General features: G+C 42.3%; 1 protein-coding gene across 1 annotated transcript in view; it reads right to left on the reverse strand.

The window, feature by feature from the left end:
• The window catches only part of ANKS1B (ankyrin repeat and sterile alpha motif domain containing 1B), an 831,045-nt gene that overhangs the window by 476,355 nt on the left and 330,271 nt on the right, over positions 1–24,419 (reverse strand). The window lies entirely within an intron of this gene.

Below are 24,419 nucleotides of genomic sequence, written 5' to 3' on the forward strand. Positions count from 1 at the left end.
CTGCTCCCTGGGGCACCCCACAATCTAGTGTGTGCCTCTGGGACAGCTCACTCCCGATTGCCACCCTTCGTCCCTGTCCCTTGAGGAAGGAGGAAAGCCATTGTAAGGCCAACCCCCTAACCCCTATGTCGGCGAGGCGGCGGGTCAGTAGCTGATGGCCGACCGTATCGACCACCGCCGACAGATCTAACAACATCAGCACCACCATGCCACCTTGATCCAGATGCTACTGGAGGTCATCTACCAAGGCGACCAGCACTGTCTCCATCCCATGGCCCGGACGGAAGCCGGACTGGCAAGGGTCTAGGATGGAAGCATCATCCAAAAAACTCTGCAGCTGCAACGCCACTGCCCTCTCAATAATTTTACCTAAAAACGGTAAATTAGAGACCGGTAGGTAGTTTGCCAATTCGGACGGGTCTGCTGTACGTTTTTTCAGGAGGGGACGGACCAAAGCCTCTTTCAAGGGTGTTGGAAAGCACCCCTCCAAGAGGGATCTATTTATGATGTCCCGTAAAGGACATCTGAGCTCCCTCTGGCAAGATTTAATCAGCCAGGAGGGGCAAGGGTCCAAATCACAAGTTGTTGGGCGTGCAACAGAGAGAATTCCGTCAACTTCCTCCAGGCTGAGTGGGTCGAAGTGATCCAGAACTAAACCAGAAGACAGGCACGGAGCCTCAAGTTCCTGTACTGTATTCAATGTGATAGGCAGGTCTTGGCGGAGCGACGTGATTTTATCTGCAAAATGTTTCGCAAAAGCCTCACAGCCTATCTCTAATTCTCTCACATTTGGTCTGCCTTGAAGCAGTGTAGTAAGATTTCTAAATTATTCTAAACAATTGTGCCGGGTGCGAATTTGCAGATGCAATCTTGGCCACAAAGTAGTCTTTCTTTGCGGCCTTGACTGCCATCTCATAAGACCTCATAAACGTTCTATAGGATGTTCTCGTCACTTCGTCCCGAGTATGCCGCCACTGCCTCTCTAGTCGTCTGAGCCCTTGTTTCAGCTGACGTAGCTCCAAGGTATACCATGGAGCCAGCCTCACACGAGGGCACAGAGGGCATCGAGGTGCGATCTCATTGATAGCCCTGGATAGCTGGTTTTGCCAGGCCTCTACCAGGTCATCAAGGGAATCACCAGGGGGCCAGGGATCCCTCAGGGCCATTTGGAACCATTCCGTTATCAGGCTCCGCGGGCAAGCCAGAATAGGCTCTCCACCCATACAGGGTTGAGGTGGTGTCTCCATACGGGCCTTGAGGGCTAGGTGGTCTGACCATGATACCGCTTCTACCGCGATATCATTCACCAAGATCCCGGACGCAAAGATCAGATCTAACGTGTGCCCTGCCTGGTGCGTGGGGGTCATAACAAATTGAGAGAGTCCTAGTATCACCATGGAAGACACTAGACCCATCGCCTGAGTGGAGGCCATGTCATCGGCATGGACGTTGAAATCACCCAGGACCATAAGCCCTGGGTACTTCAACGCCCAGCCCGCCACTGCCTCCATCAGGGATGGTAAGGCGCTAGCTGGTGCGTTAGGTGGACAGTACACCAGCCAGATCACCAACCCCTCTCCGACATCCCATGCCAGACCGGCACATTCAATACTGTCGATCGTTGGGGCTGGGAGAGCTTGGAAGGAGTAAGTAAGTAAGTAAGTAAAATTTTATTTATATCCCGCCCTCCCCCGCCAAGCAGGCTCAGGGCGGCTAACAACAGCAAAATAACAATACATTTAACAAAACATTAAATTAACCCCAAACTGATTAATACATTAGTTAAAACAGTTACTAAGTCTAAAAACATTAAGTTAAATCTGACAGTACCGTTATTAATCGACGCTATGCCTGTCAATTTGTGTAATGATGGCGGATCTCCAGACTGGACCATTTTGATGTTTCTTTGTGGACTTGGTCAGCCGTTCATGAATGCCTGTTTGAAAAGGGTGGTCTTGCAGGCCCTGCGGAACTGATCAAGGTTCCGCAGGGCCCGCACCTCCTCTGGGAGTTGATTCCACAAACATGGGGCCGCGGTAGAGAAGGCCCGTGCATAGGTAGTCCGAAGTTTAACTTCTTTTGGCCCAGGGATGGTCAATCTGTTCTAACCTACTGACCTCAGTGCTCTCTGGGGCTCATACGGGGAGAGACGGTCCCTCAGGTAGGTCGGTCCTCGGCCATATAGGGCTTTAAAGGTAATCACCAGCACTTTGTACTGGACCCGGTATACAATCGGCAGACAGTGCAGTTCGCGTAGCCCCGGCCGTATATGCTCCCATCTTGGGAGGCCAAGCAGCAGCCTGGCCGCCGCGTTCTGCACTAGCTGCCCTCCCGTATGAATAATGCCCTCCCGTATGCCCTCCCGTATTCACCCTCCCGTATGAATAATACCACCCCTCCCCCCCGCCCGCTAGTCCGCGATTGGTGAAAGACCGAGTAACCCGGGGGGGGGGGGGTCATCTGGGAGAGAGCCACCGTCTCCCCATCTCGTACCCAGGTCTCGGTCACTCAAGCCTGGTCCACATCCTGCCAAAGCAGGAACTCCCTAAGGATCGAGGTCTTATTATTTACGGACCTGGCGTTGCATAACACCAATGACGGAGATGGGCATTTCCTCTTGGCCCCACTACCTGTCACCATTGGGATGGGAAATAGACTGGAAGGGGGCTGAGCACCATTTTGTCTCTGTCCCCTTCCCTTACATTTCTGTCTATTCCCACCGTCATACCTTCACCTCCCCAGGAGCACTGGAATCCCCTGGCCAAGCATCCACGCCTATGCCCGGAATGATCTTGCCAATATTAGGACGACCTCACCCTTTTTCTGGAACTGTGAAGAGCAGAGAGAAAGACAAGGCCAACTGGTGTGGGCGCTGAGGGGGGCTGTGAAACATGAGCTGGAGCTCCCCTCCCCAGCCAGTTGGACCCTACCACACCACCCTGGTCCTCCTTTCCACAGCTTTGCTGCAGCAGCAAAAGCTGGCTTGCTTCCCCCACCCACTTCCCAGGACGCACCAAATTTGGTGCCCCCCCAGGCGCCCCCTAAAGCAAGCACCCCCATCTGCCCCCCCCCCAGATCTGGCCCTGCTCCTAGGTACCCCTTCCGTACAATTTAAATCATGGGGGAAGGGAGGGGGTGGCCCCCAGCCTCTCAGCTTTCACCCCATGGCAGTTGCAGGGGGGAAAGAGGGAAGGTCAGGGGCACCCTACAGGGAGTCAGGGGGCAGGGCCCCCATAGGCCTCCTATAGCTACAGGCCATTTTCGTTAGTGGTTAAGAATTGAAGGAACACCACCCTTTCCTTCATGACCAGGGAGAATTTTTTTAAAAAAATATTTTGTTAATATGCAGGACCCCAAGCATACCAATGGATCCAACACTTTTCTGGCACCTTCCAAGTTTCTTTAAAAGGGGGGGAGGTAGAGTTTTTGCCCAGCAGGATTTCTGATTGGACATTGGAGATTTTATTGGCTGGGCAATTATTAAAATAGTTGCTTTGGCATCAGCTGCCACCACAGCACAAGGATCTTCATTGCATGACTGAAAGTAAGCTTTGTAGTTGCAAGAAAATATTTTAAAAACATTACTTTCATTTTAGTCATCCTGTTAAAGCTTGCAGGCACTATTGGAATTCTGAGATTGGGTGTAGGGTGCTACTATGAAATGGCTACCACCAGGGATTTTTTTTCTGGAAAAAGAGGTGCTGGATGGGAGCTCACAAAGCTGACATCTATTTAATCAAGTACAAGCCCTGGCAATAACCCTGTAACAGTAAATTACTGTTTTCGCACACAGCTTACCTCGCAGTCACAATCCTGTTCCCTCCGCAGTGTCTGTCGGATTTCCCACCATCTGCACCGGAGTTACAGGAAGTGCCACGGCTTTTGCGTAGCAAACGTAGACAGGGTTTTAGCGGTTTACGTTTGCTACGCAAAAACTGCGGCACTTCCTGTAACTTCGGTGCAGATGGTGGGAAATCCAACCAGACGCTGCGGAGGGAACAGGATTGTGACTGCGAGGTAAGCTGTGTGCAAAAATGGTCACTGTTTCCCCATACATTCCATGTTTGTTTTCTCTCCCTCATATTCTGTAAATGAAATAGATTCTGATTTAATAATCAGCTGCACAAAATTGATTTAACAAGCATGTATGTAAAAACTGCTAATACTATGATAAAAAGCGAGAGCACTAATTTTGTTGTCAATGCCATACCCTTGTAATTACCTCTTCCATAGGCAGCACTTTTCTTATGGTAATCTCTGCTCTATCCAAGTGTCTTAAAATAAAGTAAAAACATTTTTATTGCAAGAGTTAACTAAACTTTCTATATATTTTGACATATTCTTTAAATAGCTCCTTATATAAATATATGCATATACACAGACTTATTAATGAGCCTATACATCTAGATGAGAAGCCTAGTCATTAGAGTGTAGGCTTGTTAGCTTTCATCATTTCATTGTAAGTCTCACTGTTTTCAGTATTGCAACTCACAATAAGCAACAAGCAATAGCAGAATCTTCCAGTGCTAGCTAATTCTGAGTCTGGAAATATTTCCACCGGTGCCTGTATTTTCAGCACTTTCTCCTGGGTAGATATAGGAGCCTATAAGTGTGTGTGTGCATTCATGTGTTGAGAAATAAGTATCACTCTGGAAGAAAAGTTGTTGGGCCTTCCAGGAAATGCCAGGACAGAACCTAAAGTAAGCATGCTTAGGAATCACTCTGCCACAGAAAAAGGATGGTAGATTGGTAACTGTCAATACAGAATGTTGTAGAGGATTAAATTTAAATAGTAGATGGACTTGCAGAAATGACTAGGGATGGGCATGAATCAGAAAAATGTGGTTCATGTCAGTTCATGGCCAAACCATGAACCAAACTGAAACAGGAGGTTTGTTTGTAACAATAACTGGTTCATGGCCCTGCAAACTCTGTTGATATTGAATGGTTAAAGGGACCACAGTCCCTTTAAACTGAGTTTGCAGAACCCCCAAAAAATGGTTAAAAAGTGGGGTGCAGGTGAATACTAGACAGCCTGAAACAGCTAAGTGGCAGGGAGCAGGTGATCCCCACTGCTCATCTGTTTTTCAGGCTTTATTGTGCAATCCGTTTAAACTTTAAATGACTTCACAAGACAGCCCAAAAACAGCTGAGCAGTTAGGAGCAGAGTACTCCCGGCCACTCAGCTGTTCTTGCAGCTTTCACAAGGAACAGAAAGCAGGGACTCACAGTGCCTTTAAACCTCTGCTTTCTGCTCTACCCATGCATGGATCGCACAAACTGCCACAAATTGCTTTAAAAGTTTGTAAAAGTTTGTGACAGTAGACCCATTGTGAATTTTGGTTCACAAACCATGAACAGGGCAAAATTCATAATGCTTTCTGCTTTGTTGTTTGGTTCATGCCCATCCCTAGAAATGATGCTCAAGTACAATCAGTTATGGAAAGGTTACTTGACATTTTGCTGTGTAAGGTGGAAAAGGTATTCACTGAATATTTCCTGGAAATTAAGACTTTTCAACTTCATATTTGCATGCTTAATTATGTAATACTATCAGTGAGGAAGAGCGTTCAAGTAACCACAGAAAGAGTGAAGCGACTGGGCCAAAGCCAAAAGGATGCTCAGCTGTGGATGTGTCTGATGGTGAAAGAACAGTCCGATGCTGCAAAGAACAATACTGCATCGGAATGTGGAATGTAAGATCTATGAATCAAGGTAAGCTAGATGTGGTCAAACAAGAGATGGCAAGACTGAACTTCAACATCTTAGGAATCAGCGACCTAAAATGGACGGGAATGGGTAAATTTAACTCAGAGGATCACTACATCTATTATTGTGGCCAAGAAATGGTGTGGCCTTTATAGTTAACAAGAGAGTGAGGAAGGCAGTAATGGGATACAATCTCAAAAATGACAGAATGATCTTGGTCCGTATCAAAGACAAACCATTCAATATCACAGTACTCCAAATCTATGCCCCAACCACTGATGCAGAAGTGGCTGAAGTGGACCAGTTCTATGAAGATCTACAACACCTTCTAGAATTAACACCCCAAAAAAGATGTCCTCCTCATCACAGGGGACTGGAATGCCAAAGTAGGAAGTCAAAAGGTGACCAGAACAACTGTCAAGTTTGGCCTTGGAGAACAAAATTAAGCCGGGCAAAGGCTAATAGAGTTTTGTCAAGAGAACAAGCTGGTCATAGCGAACACCCTCTTCCAACAACCTAAAAGGCAACTCTACACATGGACATCACCTGATGGGCAACACAGAAATCAGACTGATTATATACTCTGCAGTCAAAGATGGAGAAGCTCCGTACAGTCAGCAAAAACAAGACCTGGAGCTGGCTATGGCTCAGATAGTGAGCTACTCATTGCAAAATTCAGGCTTAAACTGAAGAAAACTGGGGAAGCCATTAGGCCATTCAGGTTTGACCTTGATCACATCCCTTATGAATATACAGTGGAGGCGAAGAATAGGTTTAAGGAACTAGAGTTGATAGAGTGCCTGAAGAACTATGGATGGAGGTTTCTGACATTGTACAGAAGGCAGCAATCAGCACCATCCTAAAGAAAAAGAAACGCAAGAAAGCAAAGTGGCCGTCTGATGAGGCTTTACAAATAGCTGAGGAAAGAAGAAAAGCAAAAGGCAAAGGTGAAAAGGAAAGATTCACCCAACTGAATGCAGATTTCCAGAGAACAGCAAGGAGAGATAAGGAGGCCTCCCTGAAGGAACAATGCAAATCAATAGAGGAAAATAATAGAATGGGAAGGACAAGAGATCTCTTCAAGAAAATTGGAGAAATCAAGGGAAGGTTTCATGCAAAGATGACCATGAAAAGGACAAAAATGGTAGGGACCTAACAGAAGCAGAAGAGATCAGGAATAGGTGGCAAGAATACACAGAAGAATTATACAAGAAGGATCTCAATGTCCTTGACAACCATGACAGTGAAATCGATGACCTTGAGCCAGACATCCTGGAGTGTGAAGTCAAATGGGCTTTAGAAAGCATTACTAACATCAAAGCGAGCAGAGATAATGGTATCCCAGTCGAGCTATTCAAAGTCCTAAAAGATGATGCTGTTAAAGTGATGCACACATTATGACAACAAATTTGGAAAATACAACAGTGATCACAGGATTGGAAAAGATCAGTTTATATTCCAATCCCAAAGAAGGGTAATGCCAAGGAATGTTCAAACTATCGCACCATTGCACTCATTTCACATGCCAGCAAGGTCATGTTAAAGAACCTACAGGCTAGGCTTTAGCAGTATGTCGATCAGGAACTACCAGAAGTTCAAGCTGGGTTTCGGAGAGGCAGAGGAACTAGAGATCAAATTGCCAACATTCAATGGATTATGGAGAAAGCATGGGAGTATCAGAAAAACGTCTCTCTCTGCTTCATTGACTATGCTAAAGCCTTTGATTGTGTGGATCACAACAAACTGTGGCAAGTCCTTAAAAAGATGGGAGTACCAGACCACCTCACATGACTCCTGAGAACCCTGTATAAGAGTCAAGAAGCAACTGTAAGAATGGGATATGGTACAACTGATTGGTTTAGAATAGGAAAAGGAGTTCGACAAGGATGTATATTGTCACCCAGCTTATTTAATTTATATGCAGAGTATATCATGCGGAATGCTGGCCTGGATGAAGCACAAACCGGAATTAAGATTGCCAGAAAAAACATCAACAACCTCAGATATGCAGATGACATACTCTAATGACAGAAAGTGAGGAGGACCTAAAGAACCTCTTGTTGAGGGTGAAAGAGGAGAGCACAAAAGTAGGCTTGAAACTCAACATCAAAAAAACTAAGATCATGGCATCTGGCCCCATAACACCTTGGCAAATAGAAGGGGAAGACATGGAAGGAGTGACAGACTTCACATTTCTGGGATCCAAGATCACTGCAGATGATGACTGTAGCCATGAAACCAAAAGACGTTTGCTCCTTGGGAGGACAGCTATGGCAAACCTGAGCAGTATAATAAAAAGTAGACACATCACCCTGCCAACAAAAGTCCATATAGTCAAAGTGATGGTATTCCCAGTAGTAATGTATAGCTGTGAGAGTTGGACCATAAAGAAGGCATAGCGCAGAAGAATAGATGCGTTTGAGATGTGGTGCTGGAGAAGACTCTTGAGAGTCCCTTGGACTACAAGATCAAATCAGTCAGTCCTAAGGGAAATCAACCCAGATGGTTCACTGGAAGGTCAGATGCTGAAGCTGAAGCTCAAATACTTTGGCCACCAAATGAGAAGGGAGCACTCCCTGGAGAAGATCCTGATGCTAGGAAAGACGGAAGGCAAAAGAAGAAGGGGATGGCAAAAGATGAGATGGCTGGACAGTGTCACTGATGTAACAAACACGAATTTGAGCAGACTTCAGAGGATAGTGGCAGACAGGAGGGCCTGGCATGACTTTGTCCATGGGGTCTCAAAGAGTCGGAATCGACTGGGCGACTGAACAACAATAATCAGTGTCCAACAACACATCCTGCAAGAGTAAAATGAATGTTACAAAAGCTACCCCACTGCAAGAACAGAAGGCAGGATGGAGCATATATAAAGTACAAGATATATTAAATGCATACTACTGACACAATCATCCCAGATAACAGCTCCATAAGCTTTGGAAGAGTCTAGTCTAATAAAACCATGCAACTTTAATTTAATTTCAAGTTCAATTTATACCCCGGCGTATCCTGCAAGCGGGCTCAGGGCAGCTTACAACATTAAAAACATTAAAATGAATCACTTTGATGTGTAATGCAGCAGTCTTAAGCAGGGAACCAGTCCTATCAATGATCATTCAGAGTCAATGGCAAAAACTATCTTCCTCCCCTAATTTTAATAGGCCTATTGAATAAACAGATTAAGAAATGAATGTATGTGTCAACACAACTGACTTCTGGTTACGCTCAAGGAACTTTTTAAAAAGAGAGACTTTTCTTACCCAGTATACCGATGATTCAGCAAGAAGTATTAAGCTCAGAAGACAGAACAAAATTATATCTGCTCCTGCTCATAATAGTCTTCATTCAAAACAAGCACATTATGTTTTATATTCAGATTATAAAAGATCATTCTTGGATGTGAGATTTGATTACTGTGAGCTATACTGTGTTATTTGTGCTTATGTTCCTGTATGCTGATATGCTATTCAATGGAAGTTGCAATTCTATGCATAGTTAACAAGTGGTAAGCTCTGTTGAATACATTGGGACACACATAGGATTGCAGTTAGCATGGATACCAAAATCAAAGTTCTATTGCTTGCAGATAATAAAAATACAATAACAGTGATAAAGGTAAAGTGAAGGTTTTCTCTGTTTTTAGGAAGCTGAAAAATCAGTTCATGTTAAAATTATGGTAACATCAGTTCAAGTTAAAATGATGGCTTCCCTTTCTAGTGCTGTGAGAATGAACATGAAAATGCTATTTTTTGTTAGGAGCACAAAACAAGCAAGAAGCTATGGAACAAGGTAAGAGCTAAGCCTTAATGTCTCCTCTTTAAAAACAAATTGACAAAATTGTGTTATTATACCCAGGACCGGATCTACATGTTTTTTTTTGGGGGGGGGGGCAAAATCAAAAAATGGCGCCCCCTTATGGGCCATGCTATTTTATGGTCCCATAGAATACAATGGGCTCCATACCCAATTTGGCAGCCCCCCTCTGTCGGCACCCAGGGCAAGAACCCCCCTCTGCCCCTCCCTAGATCCGGCCCTGATTATACCAAATTTGTAGTCCAAGTAGTCCAGTACTCTGCCTACATTAATGGTTTCGCCCGAAGCCTTAAGAAATGCTAAAGCTAAAGATTGTCCCAAGCATGCAGTAATTAGAAGTACAGTGCTTCTAAACGAAGACACCCTCATTTAGCTATATAGTAATTATTTATACTTTGTCTCAGGACTTTTTTTGTAGAAAAAGCCTAGCAGGAACTTATTAGCATATTAGACCACATCCCTAATGTTAGCATATTAACTCATCAGCATATTAGGCCATGCACTCATTAGCATATTAGGCCACACCAGCTGGGATGGATGGAAGGAAGGGAGGGAGGAAGGAAGGAGGGAAGGAAGGAAGGAAAATAGATGGGGGAGGGAGAAGGGAGGGAGAGTTGGAAAGCAAGTAATTTTAAATGTATTCTCCAAGCTGCTGGCTGGCTTGGCTTGGAGAAGTGATTTAAAGAGAGAAATGCCTTCTGCAAGTAAGCCAATGGGGTAGTGGTGGCTTTGAGAGCCACATAATATATGTGAAATAGCCTCATACAGCTCCCAAGCCACAGTTTGGCCACCCCTGGTCTAAAAGGTGCCACTGGACTCAAAATTCATATGAGGCTAACTTCCACATAAGTATTTTCACCTACTAACATAATCTCCATCTTATTTGGACTGAGTTTCATCTTATTGACCCTTACCTAACCAGTTACAAAATCAGATACTTGTTCAGCATATCCATAGCCTCATTCTAATTTAGATGCATAGGAGAAACAGATCTGGGTCTCGTGAGCATACAAATGATACATCATTCAGGGGTGTCAAACTCATTTGTTAGGAGGGCCAGATCTATCATAAATGGACTTTGTGAGGCTGAGCCATGTGTGTCCTAAAATGTAATGCCAGATAGAGGAGATGTAAACTTTATAAAGGACACAGGCAAACACAATTAAATGTATTATTTCTTAACTTAAAATACAAACATGCTTAAAACTCTTGCAATATTTTGTTTAGGAAAGGTAGGAGAATAGTGGGATTTTGCAATGCAATTATAAAAATAATACATCAAGAAAAAGCACAAGGATCACACAGCAGAAAACTAAAAATATAAAATACTCTCAGCCTGGGAAAACAAGGAATGGCAACCTGGGAAAACATGAAATGGCAGGACATTTCAAGCTTCTTCCCACCCCCCATCCCCTCCAGATCTACTCAGATTAGGAATGGCTCTCCAGTATGATATACCGCTTTGGCTGTGGGTTCCCAAGTTACAGTACTCAGTAGGGATTAGTCCTCATGTCCATTAAGAGACAAAGCTGACTCAGAGCATCAACACTCAATTTCCAAGGACACAATTCAGAGAGAGAGAGAGAAATAAAGCAAATAGGGAAAAAGAAAGATTGACAGAAAGAAAGACTGACAAAAAGAAACAGTGGAGGAGTGGAAAATAAAGCAAATAGGAAAAAAGAAAGACTGACACAGAAAGCATGAATGAATGAAAGGTAGGGAGGGAGAGGGAGTTGGAAATAGACAGGAAAGAAAGAAAGAAAGAAAGAAAGAAAGAAAGAAAGAAAGAAAGAAAGAAAGAAAGAAAGAAAGAAAGAAAGAAAGAAAGAAAGAAAGAAAGAAAGAAAGAAAAGGGAGGGGAAGGGTAAAAGAAAGGAGGGGAAAAAGGAAGAGAAAAGAGAAAAGAAAGAAACAGAAAGAAAGGCAATGGGAGCAACTTACCTTTGAAGCTGCTGACTCTCTACAAAGCCCGCCATGCAGCACAGCTTGGCCCCCGGAGTCCCGCCGGCCAGCGGGAGGTTGGGAGGCCCCTGTGCAAGCGCAGCTCAGCCCCCTGAGCCCCACCAGCCTGTGGGAGGTTGAGAGATCACTGGGAAGCTGCCTGGGCTGAGCTGGAACGCTGGCTTAGGCAGCCGGAACGCTGTTCCTGTGCGATCCGGCTAAAAAAAAGCTCTGCTTTGTCTAATCTTTGAATAAGCAACTTAATGTTTAATCTTTGACTAAGCAGTAAGTAAAACTCTGGGTATCAGAATAAGATTTTTCAGAGCCAGCCTTGAGTAGATTGGGGAGCGAGAGATCTCAAAATACTTAGGTGCCAATGTCAAATGTAAAGCAACTGTACAAACTACAGTTACCTGGAGTTTTTTCTATACTTGAGAGGTTTGCTTGATCATCCAGTTGTAAAACTCTTCCTGAACTGTACAAGAATGTGCAGAAAGATTTTTATGAGAGAGTATTTGATCATGAAGTACGATCCACTCTGGAATGATATAGACCATGAATAGTTTACTATATTGAAAATCAATCTATGAAGGAGGAGGATCATCACAACATTTGGGGGCAATTAATATTATAAATAAATTGTGCATTGTGTGAAATACTTCTGTTTGTTTATACAGAACCAATAGCCAGTCAATTTTAATGATGACCTTGAGTTCCCTCTTAATAATATATACATTATTATCTGACATTTCTCAGCTGATTAATTGAGATACTGCTCCACCCCCATCTCCACCCCAGCCATTTTAGCTGCCCTTTTCTGTTCCTTCTTCAGCTCCGCCGTGTCCTTTTGATATATTCTAAAGTGGTAAAATTAGATATCTCCTCCCCATCTGCCATGAAGCATGATGAAGAAGTGTGCCAGGCAAGGAAATCATGTTTGCAAGCCACCCAAGAGCAGAGAAAGGTAAGTACTTGGGCTGTGTTCTTTTCCCCATAAATTCCTAGTATCAATAAAATATGTGTGCATAAAAATGTCATTTCCCCACTTATTTCATCTGTTATAATTAGTGAAAGTAAGTCAAGGAGGCAATTCATTGTTCTAATATAATACCGTGACACTGAACAACATTTTTTATATCTAGTCCTTATTCTGATTTGCAGTTTGACCTTTAACAAATAATTTCACAATTCACTGCTTCAGTTGTTACCTGGCTCTGTAAGGTGACATGTATGTATGCATGTATTTTATTTTATCTGTATCCCGCCCTCCCCTATCAGGCTCAGGGTGGCTAACAACAGTTAACAACTCGATAACAGATTTAAATTATTACAATAAAACATAATTAAAATTAAAACAATTTTAAATACACAGGGAAATAGTCAAATATTTTTCCTGCTAAAAGGGATAATTTCTAGATTTCTAGATATTTTGAAATAATGCCATTAAATTTCCCCCCTAAAGATTACCAATTTTTTAAATTATATATAAAAATTTTATATGCACAATTCAGCTTAAATAAATATCTTCTGAAGTTAGTTGTGTCACCTCCAGGATACATTTGAATGTTATTATTTATTTTTTACTTATTACTTTCTTATTACTTACAAATATTGCATTTTCAGCAAAACCACCATCACTATTAAGAAACAAATAGCATATACATTTTCCCTTTGCAAAATGAAATAACACCCACCCACCCCTTTAATGGCTATCACAGATAGGATAATTTGCATTGCAGCATGCCTGGAGTCACTACAATGCACTTTAGGTATACATAGGAACATATAAACTGTTAGACATTCAGTGTCTTCCTGCTTTTCTGGTTACTTAGGCAACCCAGCACTGCTGTTATGAAACTGAGAACAAAAAACTTTTAAAAGTAATCTTCTTGAATGGAAATCCATTCAATTTAAAAATGCCCAGTTTGTGGGTGGTTTCATTTACCAAGGAATTGTTTGCTGTCAGTAGAACTGCTCATTCATTTCTCATCAGGTATTTTGAAACCAATTGTATAAAACAGGAAGAGCATTAAAGAATAATGTTAGTCTGACACTGCATTAAATTGCTGGGAAAAATTCAACTTTTGTTTTAATCAGGCATATTCTAGCACTTACAATAATTCTAAAAATACACAGCTCAATTTGTACATAAAATTGAATTATACATTGAAGCTCATGTACACAATGAATATTTTTTTCTCATGAAATAAATATGCATTGCCAACAACATAAATACAAAGCAACTATGCTAGCTTTGGCATTACTCTACAGGCAGATCAATCCTGAGTTGCACCTATGTTGGAGCGCATCAGACCAGCAACTACCTTCTTAAAATCATTCCTCAGAAATGAACTTACTTGGAAGCCTTAGGCAACTCAAACTGCTGAATTGTAACTGATAAAGCTCAAGATAATGCATTCACCTGCATTGAAAGATCACACCTGCTATTGTCATTTTGCCTGCTAATGTGGCATCTGATCCACTTTTCAGTATATAGGACAGGACTCACATTCTAGCTATATCTGAAGAAGTGATCAGTGACTCATGAAAGCTCATACCCTGCCACAAATATCTCTGAATAGTGCCTCTATAAATACAAAAAAAAGTGCCTATGTCATGAAACAAACACAAGATTCCCCCTCAATTACAGCTTCAAATCTGCTGTATTTATGCTGAAGAGCCAGGGGGTGGGAATGGAAGACTCCCAAGCCAAAAGCTGAATTGCATGCCAGGGTAGGAACTTCAGTGGGGTACAGCAGTAGCAGCAGGAGATCTCCAGGTCCCACTTAGAAATTGGCAACCTTAGCCTGTGACCCAGCCAACTGAGAAATGGGGGGGGGGGGGAGAAAGGAGGCAGGAGGAGGCCTGCAATTACCAGGAAGAAACAGAAGGAATATTTAGCACTGGGAGATTTTCTCTGGCTGAAGGGGGGGCGGGTGAAGAACAGAAAACTCCTAATGCAGAGGCTGAACTGCACCCCCAGACTAGGGGCTGTGCAAAGCAATCTGGCAATTGGTAAAGTGAAAAATAAATCAAGAAACCAGTCTGTATGGAACAACCCTGTTTTGGAGATTACTCATCTGTGTGCCAGGATTGTTCCCTAAAAGCCCCTCTCTCCCTCTCAGTCTCACTCCACGCAGCTCCCTCTCAGTCTCACTCCAAGCAGCTTTTTCCGTTCATGAACCTTCTTCTCCACCTCCCCTCCACCTTCTTGCCTCACACCTCTTTAAACATACCTTCCAACCATGCAAAAGCCAAATTCTTCCTCTGACCTGGGAAAAAGTGCTAATGAAGATTGAAGAAGAGTCTCAAACTTTCCTCCTGGGAAAGGGGGCTGCTAAACACTACATGTTTCAATTGACTTCCTTGGGTTTTTGGGAATTGTAGTTCACAGCTATGAGAACCAAAGGCTGCAACAGGGTTACTTAATTAGCCTTGCAGCCATTTGAGTGGTTCTTATTGCTTCTCCCACTCAAATGGCTGTGCCAAGGCAGCACTTCCGAGTTTTCAAGCTACTTCTGGTTTTACAGGAAGTAGTCGGAGAAAACTTATTTTGGGGTGGGATTTTCCCCTCTGGCCAGCTGACCGGGGGCGAGAAATTCCTTGCCAGAGCAGGGATCCCCCGCTGGGACCGGGGGCGGGGTTGGGAATCCTAGTTACAGCATGGCTCAGTTTGAAAAGGGAAAGGAAAGGGTAAATTTGTTTGGAGCCATGGAGGCTCTGCCAAAATCATTATTGTATCTGTGCTTTTGTACAGAGAAAGGGAGGAGGTGAGGTGGGGGCTATGGTAGCAATGAGCCCAGAAGGGGCAAGTATGGACAAATGCCATTCCCACACATTTATGACCAACAATCTGCTGCAGCAATATTGGGGGTTATTTTTTCACACCCTGATGTAAATAAAGCCTAGGTATACTCCCTACATTACTCTTATAAATGGCCTCTTTTTTTTGTTGTTCAGTCGCACAGTCAAGTCCGACTCTTTGCGACCCCATGGACAAAGTCTCTACAGTGAAAAAATAAAAAATAGTAACAATACAATTCAGAAGCATTTCCTTGCTTTACATATTATTACCCAAATAATCAATTTTTAAATATATATATTTCATAATATGAGAAAGATTATTTTTGGCACTGTAATTATATCTAGAAAACTGCTTCCTCAAACAAAGGAAGAAAAATTTGATGAAGAAAATCTATTTTGACAAGTTCTGTGACTATATGTGTAACCCAAAGAGGTGTATAAACAAAGAATATGCACAGGTTAGTACCAAGGGGGGAACATAGGCTGATACCCAGGAAGACACCCCTGTACTTATTCCCAAGCCATGCACCCCTGGAATGTGATATTGCAATGTAACCCTAGAATATTAATTGGATACAGCAATGCCCATTTGAATTGGAATGGTCTTTCTTGCACATAAGGGAGACAAATCCAGTTCCTTCTTGACCCAAAGCAGGTCTGTAATGTGATTCTGGTTCACAGGCCAGAACAACATGATGCCAGCTGAAAGGTTGAGAAGCGTCCATCTTTCTGCTCCTGGGAGTGAAAAAGTTTCGGGCTCAGAGAGGTGGTGTGGGCAGTGCCATAAAAATTCCTTCACTTTTGGCAACCTTTAAAAGTCCTGTTATCAAAGCATAAGGAAATAATAATGACCCAAGAAACCTCCAACACAAATAAATGGCTTGTATCTGGTAATCCTCAGGACAAGATGGCAGAAACACGAGGTTAGAGGCCAAGCACTCCTTTTGTTGTGAATGTGTGTTATAACCTGTAAACTGATCTCACAATTCTGACTTTTAACAAAGTTTCTATTTTTCTTTAATTAATTGCTAAGGCCATCAAAGTCAGCCAGTCCCCTGACCACTTGATGGATGCCCATCCGTGTTTGACACTAAGAGAGAAATCTATCACTTTTGGGGAGCTTCAAAGGAACCAGTTTTGGGAAAAACAAGGCCATAAAGTCATTTGGCCAGTGTAATTAAAATGCCTATGTTGGGGTATGGATCTATGATACGAATGGTCTCTGATTGGATATTACACATATGACACCCCGACTTTCCATTGGTGTGACACTCTGCCCCCTCATTGGGTAGTGGAATTGAGTGATGTGACATAATTTACCCTAGAAAACAGACAACCCAACCTGTCAGGTTTAGCACAGCACAGGAAAAAGGGGCAGCGCAGCGAGAAGCGTGGGAAGAAAGGGAAAAAGGGAATCCCTTCATCCTCTCCTTCCCCCACCCCCTTCCTACCCTCACCCCCCTCCTCTCAAGAGAAATCTCCCTCCAGAAGCCTTGCATTTTCTCTGACTGAGTCTACCCTGCAAGATCTAGGTATTGTATCACCTTCCCCCACCCATGCTTAATCAGCTAACCTCTTTTGTAATTCCTCTTGTATGCTTGAAATTGTTTGATTGAGATGTAACTATTTGAAACCCTATGCTATAATAAAATCCATTATTAACCAAAGGATTTTCAGTGGTCTATCTCCGTAGACAAAGACATAGATCCCATACACCTCACCTCTCGTAGGCCTACCATTTTGAGCTAAGAAATATTAATATTCCCCAATAAAAAGTTGTTTGAGGTGTAACAAGGCCACTGGCAGTATTAAATTAGCATATAAGAATGAAGGCAGAAAAAGAAAGAAATTTATTTCCATTTAGATGAGATGGCAACTGTAAGTGAATTGGCATTTTCAGGTGTTGTGTTTAGTTTCTTTGTTCAAGGACCTCCACAGTAGAATGAATAACTGCCATGCTGTGTTACATTTCCTGACAATCTGAAACAGTTACTGGAAAAGAAATGTTGCAGGTAGCTGAATATTTAAGAAACCTCTAAGCACTTCACCACTCTAAGAATTAAGAATGTTAAATATTAGTATAGATGGTTTATAATCTGCATGCTAAAATATACAATTTTTTCAATAAAAATAAATTAATACTGGATGGAAAAAAATGCTGTCTACAATGGAAAATAACTTCCCCAAGCCAAGAGATAGTATGAGACTATTTTGCAAGTGTACACACTAAATTTGACTTTTTAAAAAAAATCAGTCAGTCAAGCATTATACATATTTGAAAAAGTGCAGTTTCACCATAAAACAGAGTAGAAATCACCATTTTGGTTGGTGTCAGTTTGTACAATTGAATGAAAAAATAAGACACAGGGGAAAATAGGTTCCTCTTCCATCCCAGATTTCTTCTACATCCTTGATGCTATTGCTCATGTTCTTGTAAAACATTTCTGACTCATTTTACCAGCCTTGGGATTTAGGAATGCATTGGGATTCAGGTCCACTTGGGATTCAGGTGCATGAGGCCCCAGCTCTCCAAAAGCATGTAAAGGAACCCTTTAAATGCTTTTGGAGAGCAGGGGCTGTGCTTGCCTGAATCCCAAGCAGACCCTTTAAATGTTTTTGGAGAGGGGATGGGTGGGGTGCCTGAAGTGCAGTCCCACTTGGATGTGATCAGAACATGAATCACTGTGGCCAGAACATACTTTTCACAGAATGTCCATAGCTGGTGAATCACCCATATCTGATAAAAGGAACCACATGGCATGGAAGCGACCTTAGCATGTAACCATAGTTCAGGACCAGTAACACCCCCAAGCTATAAGCCAGCTCCTTCAGGGGTGAGTACTCCCAGACTAACCTGCCCCTCCAGAAGGATACTATGGCTGATGGAATCAAAAGCAATTTCCAACCCAAAGCCAGGTCTGAGTCCAGATTGAAATGGGTTTAGATAATCCATTGTCTCCAAGACTGCTTAAAGCTGTGTTGCCACCTCTGGCTTGAGCACTTTGCTCTCCAGAAGCATACCATGATTGATGGTATCAAAAGCAGTTTCCAATCCAAAAACAGGCCTGAGTGCAGAGTGAAATGAGTCTAGATAATCTGTGTTCTCCATGGCTGCCTGAAGCTGTGTAGCCACCACCAGTTTGAGCACCTTGCTCAAGAATGGAATATTACCCACTGAGTGGTAGTTTCGGTCATTTGGATCCAGGTCTGCTTTATTCAGGAAATGTCTCACAACCACCTCTTTCAAAGTGGTCAGAACTACATAATCCCACAGAGAGACATTTATTACTTCCTGGATGCAGTCAACCAATCTAGCCCAGTATGAGACTATTAGTCATGAGGGGCCAGGATCAAGACCAGATGTGGTGGGCTGCACACTTCAAAACGCCTTGTCCACTTAATTAGGCTTCACCAACTGAAATTCATCATACCACTATAACCAGTCTTCATTCCAATAACACCCTGACATTGAACCAGTCCAATTGTTGTGTCTAAATTGTGGTAGATGGTGGCAGTTTTATCTGCAAAATGTATTGCAAAGGAATGACAGTGGGCTTGTGTGTATTCTGGGTCAGCATCCTCAAGACTTCACAACCTATGAAATCTCCTGCTGGATGGTATGCTGCAGACACAACTGTGGCAGAAAAGTAAGCTTGCTTGTATGTTATTGCTGTCACAAAGCTGGCGTGATAATGTACTCTCACCTGTGTTTCGCACATTTGCTTTCTCTACTTGTGATCTAACCATATACCTTACAATTTTATCCTCTGAAGCTCCTCAGTTAACCATGGATAGAAAGAGGGTGCTCAGGGGTAATCATGTCCACTGCCTGGGTCATCTCCATATTCCACAAGTCATCCAGGGCTGCAACAGACACACCAGCCTTGCTGACTGAAAAATCCCACATCATGAACGCTTCTGAGCCTCCTCAGATGGGGAGGTCTCTCCACCACTGCAGAGGTTTCAAGTGTCCATAAGTATAAAACTTACCAGAAAATGGGTTGGGTGCATGACAAGGGCAGAGAGGAAAATTCCTTCATTACCTTATCCTGGGATCTGGACCCGTGTCCATCCTGGTTGATATGTGCTTGCTGGACGGAATTGCAAACCCCATTGCAGGTGATTATCAACAGGTCCCTGATTGAAGGAACCTTTCCCATGCCCCTTACGGAGGCGGTGGTATGCCCTCTCCTCAAAAAACCATCTTCGGAGCCATCCATATTGGCAAACTACCAGCCAGTGTCAAACTTGCCCTTTCTGGGTAAAGTCATTGAGAGGGCAGTGGCAGTACAGTTACAGGGATTCTTGGATGACGCTTCCGTCATAGACCCATTTCAGTCCGGCTTCTGGCCAGGCCATGGGACAGAGACAGTACTGGTCGCCCTCATGGATGATCTCTTGAGACATCTGGATCAGGGCGGCTTGGCAGTGCTGTTGTTGTTAGATCTGTCAGCTGCGTTTGACACAGTCAACCACCAGCTTCTGTCCTGTCGCCTCGCCGACTTGGGGATTCAGGGGTCTGCCCTTCAATGGCTTACCCCCTTTCTCCAAGGCCGGGGACAAAGGGTGGCTATAGGGGAGCAGTTGTTCCAAGGGCATCCTCTTGTATGTGGAGTCCCTCAGGGGGCAGTCCTCTCCCCGATGTTGTTTAACATCTACATGCGCCCCCTTGCCCAGATTGTCCGGAGATACAGGCTGGGTTGTCACCAGTATGCGGATGACATCCAGCTCTATCTATTGTTGGGGGGGCCAGTCCAGCTGTGCCCTGGAAGATCTGGACCTGGCATTGCAAGCCGTAGTGAAATGGCTCAGGCAGAGTTGACTGAAATTGAACCCAGCAAAGACTGAGTCGCAGTGCCTGAGTCGCAGTGGCCTTGGTAGGGAAATCCCCTTGCTGGCGTTTGGTGGGACGCTATTAGCACCAGCGTTGAATGTCAAGAGCTTGGGAGTGCTCCTGGAGCCTTCACTGGCAATGGAGGCCCAGGTAGCAGCCACTGCCAAATCCGCATTCTACCATCTTAGGCGGATAAGGCAGTTGGTTCCATACCTGGAGCGCAATGACTTGGCAACAATGATCCATGCAACGGTCACCTCGAGGATAGACTACATGGGGCTGCCCTTGACTCAACTTCAGAGGCTGCAACTGGTGCAAAACGCAGCAGCCAGGTTGTTAATGGAGCTACCTGTACAGGAGCACATTCAACCTGTGCTGAAAGCGTTACATTGGTTGCCTGTAGCATTCCGGATTCTCTTCAAGGTGCTGGTTATAACCTTTAAAGCCCTATATGGCCTGGGACCTGTCTACCTTCGGGACCACCTTTCCCCATATGTTCCCCAGAGAGCACTACGTTCAGGGTCTCAAAATCTCCTTCAGATCCCTGGACCAAAAGAAGCTTGATTGACTAGCAGTAGAGCCAAAGCGTTCTCGGTAATAGCCCCACTTTGTGGAATGCCCTCCCCGAAAACTTCAGTGCCCTGTGGGACTTGCTGCAGTTCCGCAGGGCCTGCAAGACCGAACTTTTCAAACTCACCTTTAATGGTTAGGGGGAGGTGGCTATTACCTTCAGCATCGACAATCTCACTGAATTAATCTAATGGAAAACAGAAACTTGCCATTTCGGATTTTTAATATATATGGAAATGTTTTTATAGATCTAATTTTAATATGTTTGCTAATGTTTTTAAATTGTTGTTAGCTGCCCTGAGCCTGTCGGGGGAGGGCAGGATATAAATAAATAAATATCCCCAGAGGAACCAGATCAAGCATATGACTATTTCCATTAAAAGCTACTTGCACTGAAAGTATCACTACTACTCAGAAGTGACAGGCAATAAGTAAATTAAGCCACCACCCTTTGTACACTTTTTATTTAAACACCAGAATGCTCAGAGAATGTATGTGAAGATGATTTAATCTATCAGGGCAATTCAACTGCCTTAATGAAGAAAGTCAAGCAGTATTAAAGGCTTAATAGCACATCTTTGAAAAAGACAGAAAAAGAGAGCAGGTTTGAAGGCAGCAAGTGAAAAATAAATGTCCTTTAGCTAACATGAACTATAAATGGAAAACAGCACCAATGAGATGAATAAACAAAAAAGGAAAGCTTCAGCATGTGCCAGGAAACAGTTTATTAGTAGCTCAACATGTGTCATGCAAAACCTTCAGGAACAACTGATTTAGTTGTGCCACAAAATAATAATGCCAGGAGACAGCAGAAGTGACACCATGTGACAATGTTAGGATAGTGAATTTCATAACACAAAGCTGTTTCCTAGCAGTTCTTCAGCTAACATGGCAAACAATCTGATCAACAAGCTACAAGCAGTATTTGGCTTAGATAACGAGCACCTTTTCAAACAGAGCACAAGAAAGCAATTAAGAACTTATATGACACCTTCTGTTTCCCTCCTACTTAGTTCTATGGAAACCCTGGACAAAAAAAGAGGGAGGCTGGAAATTGCTACAGGCTGGTCTTTCCTTTCGGCAGAGAAGGCAGCTCAGTAAGTCACTGAGACTTAGAGAGAAATAACAGCAAGTGCTTGTGCTGGGTTTTTTTCTTCTTCTTTCAACCTTAAAACCGCTTCTCTTGGTACTTTTTTGATACACTGCTAAGAGGAAAATACTGCGGTAACATTTGAATTATTTCCTTTAATTTTCAAGGCTGACATTATCTGAAAATTATAAAAGTAATTTTTTGGAAGTGATGATGGTTTCTTTAGAATGGTAACCTAGCAATTAGGTAAATGCTATAAGGGTGCATCCTCTGTATAAATTAGGCACAAATATAACTTATATAAGGCATTATTGCCGGGTCTACTCACTAGCTCTTCAGCTACCTTTTTCTCAAGGCCAATGGGATATGAGCATGAGAATCTTCTAAAGATGGACTATCTATCTAGTACAGTGGTGCCCAAAGTGCCCCCTGACTTCTGGGGTGAGGATTACCCGGGTGTCTGCTAAGAAGAAAGGGGGTATGGGGGCACTGGAGGTGGGCCCCTTTGACTACATTATTCCTTTATTTATGACTTATTAGGCTATGGCACCATGCTGGAAATGGCACTCTAAGTTTCTGCTTCTGCATAGTGCTGAAATCTGGTGGAAACTATAGGAATTTTTATTATTAAATTTAGTAAATATTTTTTAGTAAATATGCTTAGTAAAAGAGCATAGTCAGACCAATTTTGAGAAACTGTCATCACCATGTGTGTTTTTGTCTCTCTATTCATTTTCAAGTTTTTGCTGGTAACTCCTTATGTTTTTGCTGGTAACTCAAAAGTGTGGTATTTATTTTCCTGTGTTCTCAGTCACTGAACCTTAAATTAATTAAAATAACAAATTAATTGAAATAATGAAATAATTAAAAATAATAAATTAATTAAAATAATCTTTGTTCCTTTAAGTTTGAACCATTATATTTCTTAAGGGGGGTTGTTGTTTGTTTGTTTGTTTGTTATGCTTCTATCCCAGCCTCCCCTTTTTCCAGGAACTTTTTGTCTTCCAGGATCTTTTATGTATATCATTTATTTCTGTCAAACATTTCAATATATTATCCAGTATCCATCAATAGTTTTTTGTATTTGCAAACATACAAACATATATTCCCAGTCAAGCATTATTCTATGGGTGAATGAATTTTATAGATCTTTTAAATATGTTGCAATTTAGGACACTGATTTTCTAAAAATATACCCAAATCTCCCTGTTATTCTTATATGCACATATATGTTCATAATATAATTGGTCATCTGATCACTATACTTTTAATAATTATTACCCTAAATTTTCCTTCAATTACTCAGATTTTTCATCTTCATTATTATCTTCCTTAGTGAGCTATGCAAACTGCTATTCTAAATAATGCTTTTTATAGGGTAGGAGACATTGGAGATGAGTTTACAGAACCAAGTGGGCAGTGGCCCCAAAAAACTGGGGAACCACTAATCTAGTACATTTCTATCCCAACTTTCTTTCCCAATTTTAACCCCACAGAGACTGGATGAAGTAAGTTAGACTGTGAGAAAATTATTGGTTCAAAGTAACTGAACACTTTTTAAAAAATCTTTGTTTTATTTACTAGGCTGTTAATAGTCAAACAAAAACATGAAGTTTTCTTTTTTCTTTTAAAAATTAAATCAGAGAGAACAATACATACGGCTGTATATTACCAGAGAACTTTGTATTTCAGTGTTCAATAAAAAGAACACAATTATTCACAAATCTGTTTGACTGCAGTTTCTTGCCTCCCTCTTATAATAAGGCTGAAAGAAAATGAGTGGCCCAAGGTCACTCAGTAAATTTTATTTTTTTAAATATATTTTATTTGAATAGGCAGTTAATAATCAAAGTACAACATGTTTCCATGCTTTACTTAGTCATATATTCAGTTATTAAAATATTGCAACACATCTAAATAAGGATATAAAAATAAATATTGCTTCTTTCACAAGCATGTATTATTTACATAAAGTTATTTGCTACATTAAGGGGTTTTTATTTGGGACAGAAACTATGCTTGTAAAAGATATGCAAATTGTTACAGCCCTCAGTTGGGCTATTTCTACCATCTTTCTAACAAACCAAACATACTGTCTCTAAATCTTGGATTATATCTACTCCTAACTGCCTATAAATAGGTTTATGTTACAACAAAAAAGAGGGGGTTTCAATATTCTGTATTCTGTTTTCAGGTTTGTATACCCCTGACTTCAGAACATAAAAATGTTTTAAATTAAAAAATGAAAATAAATAAATATCTTTATGTAAAGTACTGGGGTTGGCACAGTAAGAGACCAGAGTCGGAGAGTGATTTCAGCAAGCTTTACTTTAGGAACACACACACAGACTGAGCTCTATTCAAACTTCCCGCTCTTTTATACAATTCTTGCCCCCTTCTGATTGGTCCTTAACTATCTACATGGATTGGCTATTTACAGGGCCCTAAGGGCCTATCAGGGTACAGTATGAGCCCACTGGTGTGGAGTACAAGCTTTGGCTTGTTCAGCTTCCCTCCAAAAGTAACAGTTCTCCCATTTAAGCCTAGGACACAACACTTTATAATTAAGGCCCAAACACTTACTTTTAACCATTGTCTGACTTCTCCATATAGAATCCTTTTTAGTACAAGTCCTTGTAGAAGTTCTTGCATAAACAT

Source organism: Heteronotia binoei, chromosome 8 (assembly GCF_032191835.1).
Source record: "Heteronotia binoei isolate CCM8104 ecotype False Entrance Well chromosome 8, APGP_CSIRO_Hbin_v1, whole genome shotgun sequence".
Taxonomy (NCBI): Eukaryota; Metazoa; Chordata; class Lepidosauria; order Squamata; family Gekkonidae; genus Heteronotia; species Heteronotia binoei.